The 11,720-nt window shown below is 36.6% G+C and overlaps 1 non-coding gene across 1 annotated transcript; it reads left to right on the top strand.

The window, feature by feature from the left end:
- Positions 1 to 1,293: 1,293 nt before the first annotated feature.
- On the top strand, positions 1,294 to 1,400 carry LOC140852677 (small nucleolar RNA R71). The gene has a single exon (XR_012135579.1). It is a non-coding gene; the product is annotated as a small nucleolar RNA R71 (small nucleolar RNA).
- Positions 1,401 to 11,720: the final 10,320 nt, after the last annotated feature.

Raw genomic sequence — 11,720 nt, forward strand, 5'->3', positions numbered from 1 at the left:
ACTAGCTCCTAGATCTAGCAAGGCCTTTTTTATATTGGTTTCTCCAATAACACAAGAAATTGTTGGAGCTCCAGGGTCCTTATATTTAATTGGCACATGGCTAGATAGGTATGAACTGACACTTGCAGCCAAAAATGCTTTCTTTGGTACATTAGTGGTCCTTTTCCTAGTGCAGAGATCTTTTAAAAATTTGGCATAAGTTGGAACCTGATGGATTATATCTAAAAGAGGAATATTAACTTGGACTTGTTTAAATACCTCTAAAATTTTGTCTAAATGTTCAGATTTATTGGATTTCAGTCTGTTTGGAAAAGGAGCTCTAGGACTTTTAAGTACTGGACTAGGTGAATTTTCAGTTTCTGGTGCTTGAGGTTGAAAGGTAGTAGTTTTAGAAGGTGACTCGGCAGATGAGTCATCTATATCATCAAGTGCAACTACCTTATTGTCTATTTGTTTTCCTGATCTTAAGGTATGAATGGCATTTATACCATTAACTTGGTTTCCTTGTTGGGGTCGTGGACCATTTTGGTTCCTAGGATTTGGCTCATGTTGGCTAGGTAACCTACCATGTTCTCGTTCACTAATGGTCGAAGCCAGCTGACTTACTTGCATTTCCAGACGGGCTATAGCTTGGGTGTTATTATTTATGAGTTGACCCGTAGTTTGCATAAAGCTGGTATGTGTTTTCATCATGGCTTCTAGGCTTTTCTCTAAAGAGGTAATTTTTTGTCATTATCATGGAAGCCTGGCGGGTTGTTCATCATTGGGTTGGACCTTAGATTTTGCTGATTGAAATTTGGATTACCTACATTAGGATTCTGGGACCATGAGAAATTCGGGTGATTCCTCCAACCTGGGTTATATGTGGGTGCATAAGGATTGTTCAATGGTCCTTGATAGGTGGCATTCACCTGTGCACACTCATTCGAGTAGGAACATTCTTCTAAGACATGGTCTGGTGCATTGCACCCTTTACACATGGGTGCAGATATTTGATTTACATTGGCTGGTCTCTGTAATTCTAAGGCTTCCAATCTACGTGTTAAGGTTGCAATCTTGGCCTCTGATGCTAGGGTTGGTTGAATTTGATGCATTCCTCCTCTTGAAGGTGTAGCTTTATCAGGTTCCCTAGTTGTTTCCCACTGTAAATTTTTCTCGGCTAGGTCTTCTAAGAATTGCCAAGCTTCAGTAGTTTCTTTGTCCATAAATTGGCCTTGGCACATGGACTCTAGCATAGTTCTTGAGTTTGAATCTAACCCCTCATAGATGATCTGGCATAGTCTCCAAGTTTCTATTCCATGGTGTGGGCATTGGGTCAAAAGATTCTTGAAACGATCAAAGTACTTCCAAAATGATTCACCAGCTAGTTGGTAAAATTGATTTATTTCATTCCTAATCCTAGCTATTTTATGATGGGGGAAATACTTTTTTAAAAATGTTCTCACAAAGCCCTCCCAAGTAGTGACAGAATAGTTTGGCAGACTATAAAGCCACTTCTTAGCATTGTCCTTAAGGGCAAAGTTGATTAATCTAAGTTTGACCTCATCCTCTGTTAATTGCAGTTTCATGGTTGCACATACCTCCTCAAATTCTCTAATAAATATATAAGCATCTTCTAATCCTGTGAATTTTGGAAGCATATTTATGATTTGAGGTTTGATTTCAAAATTGTTAGCTGTGGGTTGTGGCAACCTGATACAAGATGGTTGGATGGAGCCAACTGGATAACACAAATCCTTAAGGGTCATGGGTTGGATTGGTTCAGCCATTGGAACAACAGGAATTGACTCAATTCTAACTAGACGACCCGACACTCTTCTCCACACACGAAGTGTACGGTTCTCGATGTTTATACAATTTTTTTTTTTTTTTAATAAAATTTTTATGTATAAGGAAAAGAAAGAAAAGAGAAAAAGTTCTAAAGAGAAGATCCTAAGGAGTCCTAAATCTAAAGAAAAGTAACCAAATTAATTTAAATTTTAAAATTTTTTTTTTTTTCAAACAAGTGAATCAATAAATTAAACTCAATCTATCCTAGGGTTAACCTAAATCTAGACAGCTCCTAACTGTTCCAAGATGACCCTTCAAACCTTCCAAGTGGAGATTGATCAACTAGTTAGCCAGGTAAGTATAAGAGGTGGGAGGTTCACTCATCGTTGCCTTTCTAGACACCAAACGAGTTGGCCAGGCTAGCAACTGAACCAATTTAACAAACCACCCTCAGGGACTTGCCTAGACACCAACTAATCAAACAACTCAAACTTGGTAGAACTCTTAGGGTTCCTTGTCCTATTGAGCTCGAATTCCTTAAGGTTGACGTCTAATTGATTTTAAGATTAAAAGTCTAGGTAATGCAATATGATGGAGATGGTTTTTGGGCTAAGGAAGGGTAATGAAATCCCCACCTTATCTTGTTAATGGGTTGATGCCCTTAGATTAATTATGAAAATGCAAATACAAATAAACAAGATGACCAAGAATGTAAAAGATTTTAATTTAGAATTTTTTTTTATTTTGATATTTTACTTCACGATTATGAAATGTCTTTTGTTTTGTTTTATATATTTTTTTTTTTGTGATTAAGTAAATTCAAATGATTAGGTCTAAAAGCAAAAGTAATTAACTAAAAATAATAAAAGAGAAATTAGAAGCGTACCTGAGTTTTCCAGCAATCACCAACTAAATATAGAAACCTAAAGAAAAAAAAAAAAAAAAGAGTTATAACGCACGAAGAACAAATATTTGAAAATAATTTAAAACGCCAGATCCCCGGCAACGGCGCCAAAAACTTGATGTGCAAATCTTAAAATTTGTAAATAAAACCGCAAGCGCACGGTGTGCAGAGTAGCACGACCAGCGAGTACGGGTCGATCCCACAGAGACTTGGTTTTTAAAATGATTTTCAAATCTATGCTCAAGCGAGCTTTAACAAAAATCGAAAGTCGAAAGTTGTTTGCTAAAGACAATAAGACTAAGGATCTAGGGTTTTTGAATCCACTAGATCTAGATTAGGGAATTCTACCTAGAATTTTTCTTATTGATCCTAACGACTACTCCTCTTGTCTTTCCCAAGCATAGATTATGAAGGGACTAAGGCCCAACGATAATCCATCAAGATTCTTTACAGGGGAGTAGTAACTAGGATCCCTTAGGGTTTTCTCCTCCTATGCACTGAATCAAGCATGAACTATGAAGGGACTCTGACCCAACTGTAGTTCATCAAAAATTCTTGGCAAAAGAGGAAGAAAAAGAAACCCTAAGAAAAAGAAAGAACTCTATGTAAAATCCCTACTCATGATCTAGCTTCATCGCAAACCCTAGAAGGGATGCTTAGCTAGACATGATCTAAATCTACTTGCAAAATTTAAATGCAGAAAAATAAACTACCTTAATTTCATAAATTAAACTATCCTAATTGCATAAATTTAAACTGCATAATTTAAACTAACCTAATTGCATAAAATTAAATTGCATAAATTAAACTATCCTAATTGCAAGAAAAATAAATTGCATAATGTAAAGAGATGAAATTGCATAAAAATAAGATTTTATATATAAAAAAAATTTATTACAAAAACCTCAAAGCTCGAGGCTTGAAAAGAGAGCTAAAAACCCCACTATCTAGGGTTACAAGCTTGATCTCAAGGAAGAATACATAAAACAAGGGCCTTTGGGGGCTTTTTATAGGCATTTGGGGGTTACAAGGTTTTCAAAACTTCCGATGTGGGACTAAGAGGTTTTAGGGGGTTTATGGTGCGCCGATGGGTCCATGGTCCATGCGCCTGTTGCTGTGGACCAGGCGGCTAACCAGATCACCAAATCAGTTGATTTTTGACCAATTTTGATCTGATTTGACTCGGGTTTGACCCAATTGAGTCTTCTTTCTTCATTCTTCAATTCCTGGGTCAATTTAACTCCGTTTTGCATAAAATTTGCGCCATTGGAATCCTCTTTCCTTGTTCTTTCTATTGATGATCTCTTCTTCTGCAAAATATAATAACAAGTATCAATTTCTTAATAAAGTTAGATAATTTAGATATTAATTGATACTTTTTATGTCAATTTGTGACATAAATCAATATGTACAAGACCAGATGTGGCATACTCACTAGGAGTAGTGAGTAGATACCAATCTGATCCTGGAGAAAACCACTGGAAAGTGGTTAAAGCCATCCTTAAGTATTTGAGAAATACTAAGGACCAATGGTTGGTTTATGGCGAGTCAGATCTAAAACTTGTGGGGTTCACAGACTCCAGCTTCCAAGCTGACCATGATGACAGCAGGAGTGTGTCGGGTTATATCTTTACTCTGAATGGTGGAGCCATCTGCTGGAAGAGTTCCAAGCAGCATACTGTGGCAGACTCTGTTTGTGAAGCGGAGTACATCGCAGCGTCAGATGCTGCGAAGGAAGCTGTGTGGCTGAGGAAATTCATCAACGAGCTCGGAGTAGCACCCTCCCTCGATGGTCCGGTCCTGCTCTACTGCGACAGCACTGGTGCCATAGCTCAGGCGAAGGAACCCAAAGCACATCAGCGGACGAAGCACATCTTGCGCCGCTTCCACCTAGTCCGGGAGATCGTGGATCGAGGTGACGTCGACCTTCAGAAGATCGATGGAAAGGAGAACCTAGCCGACCCCTTCACTAAAGCCCTGGCAATAAAGGAGTTCGACAACCACAAGTCGAAGATGGGTATTAGATACTGTGCCGAGTGGCTTTAGGACAAGTGGGAGTTATTGGAAAATGTGTCCCAAAAAGCCAATCGTCAAGCTGTTGACGGTTGAGCAACCAAGTATTATAATTGATTTGTTAATAAATAAAATATATTTGGCATTTTCATCATAAGCTTTCATCTTCTAATGAACTCCGTTGTTATGATGAAGTCCTTAGGACTATTTAGATTCGATAAAGAGAGGATTTATCGATTAGTCCTTAAAATTATTCACGACCAAATGATAGGCTGTTAATAAGGACAACAGCTTCTATCGAGCATAGGTCGCTGTAGGCCATATGGATTGGTTGTCCTCTTAACCAAGGAGTGTGGAGACACTGGTATGGCATACAGGTGAGATGTAAGGGTACATCATCATTGAACGTGACCAACTCCAGAGTATTCTGCTGTCGAGAATGTCTCTGATGGGATATAGGTATAAGTGTCCCTTAGACCTGAGATCGCCTCAGTGACTTGCAAGCAACTCACTGTGCTTTGGTACTGGACTAACTGAATTTCTAATTCAGGGACGGAAGGCTTCTGGGCACATTCAAGTACTTGCGAAGTCAGAGTATGATCGAGATGGGATTGACCACTCTAAGAGTTGGAGAAGAATGAGTCGCTGTATTTCAATTTAGCAAAATCTTGGCCAAGGTAATCCATCAGATGGATTTGATATTTTGAAATACAATGTAGACAACCTGATCAGAGTTGACAGTTAAACTCTGGGGTGTCCTATGATCATTTTGGTCAAGGGGATGAATTATATGAAAACTATATCCACATGGGTTCTAAGGATGTTGTTCTACACATTCGACCTATCCGGTCGTCGGGTACCATTGCTAGATGGTCACTTCGATTGGTATAGAAATTTATTCCTATGCTACCGGCTTAGGTTCGGACCTATGAGGTCACACACATTAGAGTTTATGATCCGATCAGATAGTTGATCAACGATTAAGAATCGTTCTAGGGTTAAATGATCAATACGATTGACATTTAACCCAGTGCAAGTGTTGCAGGAAGATCTATTAGCAATTCGATTGCTGATTGGCTTAATTTGATTAAGCCAATGGGCTGAGATTAAGTCTAATTAAGTATGATTTAATTAGATTTAGTTTGGGCTTGATTGGATCAAGTCCAATTGGTTTATTGGATAAGCCAAGTGCAAAGAAAAACTAGTCCTAGTTCAACTAGGACTTGGGTCAATCTAATTTCTAATTTGATTAGAAAATTAAATCAGATTTAAATTTAATTTAATCTGATTAAATTAGGTTCTTAATTGGATTAAGACCTATTTTAATTGGGTTGATCTAATTTTGATTTGATTTAATTTGGAAAACTAAATTAAAACAAGTCATAAGACAGAATCCTAGTAAGACTAGGATTCCACCTTGCGCCACATAAGCCTTCTCCACGCCCTCTCTCTTATTCAACACCAATCTCTACTTATTTTGTGTGACAAAAGCCCTCTCCCAGGTCTCTCCTATGTTCACAAAAGGTTTCCTCTCTTCTTTCTTACATGGAAGGTGGTTTGGATCAAATCTAAAAGGAATAAGTTTGGATTTTGAATTCTATGAGATAGAGTTTTAGAAATCCAAAACTCTTTCAATTTTGCACCGAATTTATCCAAATTTTTTTTGGAATTTTCATGGATTTTAGGGTATACATTGTGCACCCTTTTTTGGTGATCCATGCACAAAAATATGAAGGAGGTGCTCAAGAGTTGGGCGTCCCTTAACTTGCCATGTTTGGATAAGCCTTGACTAGGTGTTTGACCTAGACAAGGACTCTATCATATCTCTCTATATAAGATGAGTTTCTTCATGAAATTTTAGGAGAAGTCAGATATTTGAGAGACCTTTGTGCCACACAAAAATTAAAGAGAAATACCTTTGGGTCATGGAGATATAAAAGATGCAAGTTTGGGTGTCTAGAGAGAAAAACGTGAAGAAGAAGAGGGTCTTCTTCTAGGGTTTTTATTTTCATATCTTTCCTCCCTCCATCTTGAGTTTCCTGAGAGCATCTCAGATCTGAAACTCCTCCTTCTACTTTCCATCTTTAGAAGAGTCCAAATCAAAAAGAAGGAGGCACCTGATCAACCATCAAAGAAGGATCAGCGCAGTACTAGCATACTGTGCTGATTTTCTGAAGCAGGACTTCTGATCGAGATTCGTGGGCTCGTGTGGACGACTCCTAGAGGCCGGATGCATGTGCGGCTTGCAACATGATCCTCAAGCCCAGATCAACAAGGTTAGAACATCTAACTTGCAAGGTAATAGATCTGATCTATTGTTTAATACATACATTAGATGTAGTATAGAAACATGTTGATATGATCAACATGTAGTTCATGCTATATTTATATATTTTAATTTCTGATTTAATGCTATGTAATAATCATGTAATAGGATCTTAGATCTAGGAATTTTTTGATTTTAGAAAATAAATTTTGATTTATTTGAGTCTTCCGCTGTATGATCTTGAAAAAGTTTCAAGATCTGACCCTGAAACCCTAGATAAGGTTCCTTCATATTCATCTCAAATCAATTCAAGGACAGTACCAATAATAAGATAAGGTGGAGATTTTATCATCCTTTCTTAGCCCAAAAATAACCAACCAACATCCCGCATTAACCCAAACCTAACTAAAATCAAGTAGATATTGGCCCCTAGGATCAATTGAGTTAAGTTTGAGTATTGTGGTCAAGTCAAGTGCAAAGTAAGTTCGAACTCACTCTTGAAACTGGTGTCTAAGGTTAGAGGTTATAAAGGCTCAGCTTAAGTGGATTTGTGGTTATTTAATTAGTTCCATTAGCTTATCTGGCCAATTCAATTGGCATCTAAGGCAAGCAATGGGGGGACCCCCATGATGCCACCTTTTATCTAGCTAGTTGAAGGAAGTGAGAACAAATCCAGTTTGTATCTAGACTAAACTATTCTACATCGAACTGTTAGGTCTAAGAAACCCATAGGTGTCTAAGTTTAATTGTTTGCTAACTTGATTGTAATTAACACTAAACCACAACTAATTCTTCCCACCTTACGTATCTAGGTTTAAGGCTTTTTCTTTCTTCTCTCTCCTTTTTCTCTTAAAAAAAATGAAACAAAAACAAAACTTGAATCATACATTAGGGTTTGCACTGGTATATGCAAGGTAGAAGATCTCTCTATCCTGACCTAGTTGAACCCAATCCTGAGATTGAACGGTTGATTCATATTAAACCTGAAAATCAGATGGCTGGAGATCCTAGAGAACCACCTAGGCAGATGAAGGAATATTTTATTCCTTCCACCTATAACCCATCGATTTGTATCCACTTATCTGATATCCCTGCAAGCCACTATGAGATCAAATCGACCACAATCCAGATGCTTCCATCTTTCTATGAAAATACTAATGAAGATCCTTACAAGCATCTGGATGAGTTCTTAGTAATTTATTTTATGATAAAAATTCAAAATTTTACTGATGATGCACTTAGATTGACCTTATTCTCCTTCTCACTTAAAGACAAAGCCAAATACTGGCTTGGCACAATAGGGAGACCAATCCAAACTTGGGCTGAAATGCAGCACGAGTTTCTTAAGAAATTCTATCCTATAGGTCGAACCAACACCATGAGGCGAGCCATCACTAGATTTGCTCAGCTTCTAGGAGAACAAATTCATGAATCATGGGAGAGACTTAAGAAACTTCTTAGAAAATACCCACACCATGGTCTATCTAAGTGGCAAATTGTTCAAGCTTTTTATGAGGGTTTAGGTGACCAATACAGACAGATGGTAGATGTATCTTGTGGGGGTGCATTCATGAGTAAAAGTGAGGATGAAGCCTATACTTTATTTGAAATTTGAGTGAAAATTCAATCAAACATGCTTCATTATCCTTCTACGAAAGATCAATCCCTCACCAAAAGTGGACAGAAATTTTTGAGATCAAGCAAACAGACTCTAGTCCTAAGGTCGATCTGAACCTAATAGCCCAAAGATTAGATAAAATCGACCTTCTTGTCCAAAAATTTGATCAGTTCCTAGCATTAGGTCAACAATCTCCTACACAATACACACCATCACCTAATTATCAAGAGATTTGTTCTATCTGTGCTAGCTCGGCCCATCATGTGAGCAAATGTCCAATGGCTGTACAGTTTTCATCTTTCATCCAAGAACAAGTTCAAACTGCTAAAGTTTACTCCAATCCTATCAATGACCCATTCTTAAATACATATAACCAAGATTGGAGGAACCACCTTAATTTTTTTGGAGACCCCAACAGACTCAGGCTAAGACCCAAATTTTTTCTGTGTAGAACTTTCAGAATGGGCTCCAATATCAAAATTATGCTTATAATAGTGGTCAGCCTATCCAACCATCCTATTACAATCAGCCATTATATCCACCTCATCAACAGATCAATCTAGCCGATGATAGATTTAGCCAACTTCAACAAATGATCATGACCCAACAGCAATCCCTCACCAGACTAGAAGCACAAATAGATCAATTAGCTGAATCTACCATGAGGAGAGAACTAGGTCAATTGCCAAACAAACCAATATCAAATTTTAAAAATGACCCATCCATCCACCAATCATCTGGACCTAGTCATCAATCCAATGGGCCACCTAAGAATCCCCAATTTGAAAGTGACAATGCAATTTCTAAGCTTAAAAGTGATAGAATTTTTAAGGATCCATACCAAGATCAGGTGAGTGAGGCTAGTACCGATGCTAGCCAAAATTGAATTTAGAAGAAGAGATTAGTACTGAAGCTAACCCAATAGAAGAACCTGAGCCCAAAACTGATACTGAGAAGAGAGGGATGAGTTATCCAAGATATATTCACTAAAAGTTCCATTCCCTTCAGCCCCAGAAGCTGGTTCTTCCACTTTAAAATCATCTCCTCCAGAACTGAAATTACCTTGATTACATCTGAGTACACATGTTTAAAATTAACTGACACCCTTCCAGCATCCCGTGCATCAAACTCAACTTCTAGCCTAAAAATTCAATTCATGAGTATTTTAGAAGAACAAATAAGAGAAATTCTCGATAAACAAAGGTTTGTGAATGGGTTTGTGACTTATCTTACTATAATTAAGAATGGAGACGTAAAATATTTTTTGAAGATTGGCAATAAAATATTATAATTTATTATAGACCATCTTCTTGAGATTGACAATCCAAAACCATTAGAATTTATCAATCCAATATTTGACACGGGATAGGTGAGAGAATCAGCATGGTCTGGCTGAAGACGGTAAACTTAGCGCTTCTTGGGAGGCAATCCAGTTTTCAAGTTTTCAATTTTTGCTTTTGTCTTTGCTTTCTTTTACATTTTATTTAGGATAATCGAGTCTTACTTTGTGTCTTTTGTAGGGATCTAAAAATAATCTTGGCTAAGTTGGGGGAGAATCAGTTTTGAAAAGACTTATGGATCAGGTGATATCTCTCCTTTTCTTTCTCTTTACATGCACCGTTCATATTTCCTACTCTATGGAGGACAATGTTGATTAAGTTGGGGGAGAATAATTTTTTTTTTAAATTTTTAAGTAAGTTAGTATTTAGTATTTAAGCATCTGATTACACTTAAGAATCGAGTTAAACCAAGCATTTTAAAAAAAAAATTGATGCACAGATCAGAAAGTTTGTGAGATATTGAGGGATCAAGTATTAAGAAAACTCAATAAAAGTTAAGTTTAGAACTTAAATAGTTTTTTTTGAGTATTTTTAAATTTTTCTATCGCATCAAAGAAGAGTTTACTTCTTATGGGCTTATTAAAGTAACTATATATTTTTTTATATATTTAAAAAAAATTTCAAGTACTTCATGTTGAGTAATCGGGCCTCTTTGCCTAAGCAAGCATTGAGTTTCGCATCAAAAGATATAAAGGGCAAAGAAATTTTATCATAAAGTTAGTTTTAACTCGTAGCCTATTTGATTCGAACAAGTAGGTTCAAGGGATATTTTATACCTAGTGCCCTAAAGCCATCTGGTTTGAGAGTCATTGACTGAAAACTTGCTACATGGGTCAAATAGAAAGCTTAAGAGATTAAAACACTTAATAGTAGTATAACATTTAAAAAAAAATCAATCAATAAATGAAGGACAGAAGTAACAATATACTTGTCCATGTGAAGGTGAATAATTTGAAGATAAAGGTAGCGATAATTTGGAAAAGTTCAGAAAAGTTTAGTGTTCTTAGTTTAACTCTCATATTGATTAGTATTAATACCCCAATGACATATCTCATTTACACTCTATTGAACATCAGTGGTCCTTTTGAGAATTGTTTGATAAAATTTGAGATTTTAAGTTAAACGATACTTGATTCTAAATTCTTTCTTTACTCGAGAATGAGCAAAGTTTAAGTTGGAGAGTGTGATAAGTGATATATTTTTAATTTTATTGAAGATATTTTTGATAATTTATGGTGCTAACATCTTCTTAAAAATCTTAATTTCATGAATTTATTAATTTTTTTAAAAAATAAGTGATTTTGAAAAAAAAAATGAAATTAGATATATTTATAAAAAAAAGATGTTAATTTAATTAAGCAATTTAAGCATCAAAATGAAAAAAAATTTTGAAAAATTTAATGCATATTTTTTTTTATTTTTTAGATAAAAATTGGAGCAAAAATAGAGCTAAAATACCTTAAAAAATAAAAAAATAGCCTTGGTGTACGGTGGACCGGCCGCTTGGTCCACAGAGCCAAGGCGTGGTCCACCAAAATGCTACGCGGTCCACAGGCACGATTACAGCAGTGAAAGCTATTTTACATGATCCAACGGCTGAAATTTATCCCGACCCAGATCTGACGGTTAGCATCCATTGTCGATTTATAAAAAGGGTTTTTGCACGATCGGACGGTCGAAAATGAATTCATCATGAGATCTGACGACTGAAGATGCTCCCGACTGAGAATAAGAGATTATCAGCACAATCCGACGGTCCAGAACCAATCTCAGACATGATCGGACAGTTGTGGTTGATCCAACTTTGAT

The sequence above is a fragment of the Elaeis guineensis genome, chromosome 11, assembly GCF_000442705.2.
Source record: "Elaeis guineensis isolate ETL-2024a chromosome 11, EG11, whole genome shotgun sequence".
Lineage (NCBI taxonomy): Eukaryota > Viridiplantae > Streptophyta > Magnoliopsida > Arecales > Arecaceae > Elaeis > Elaeis guineensis.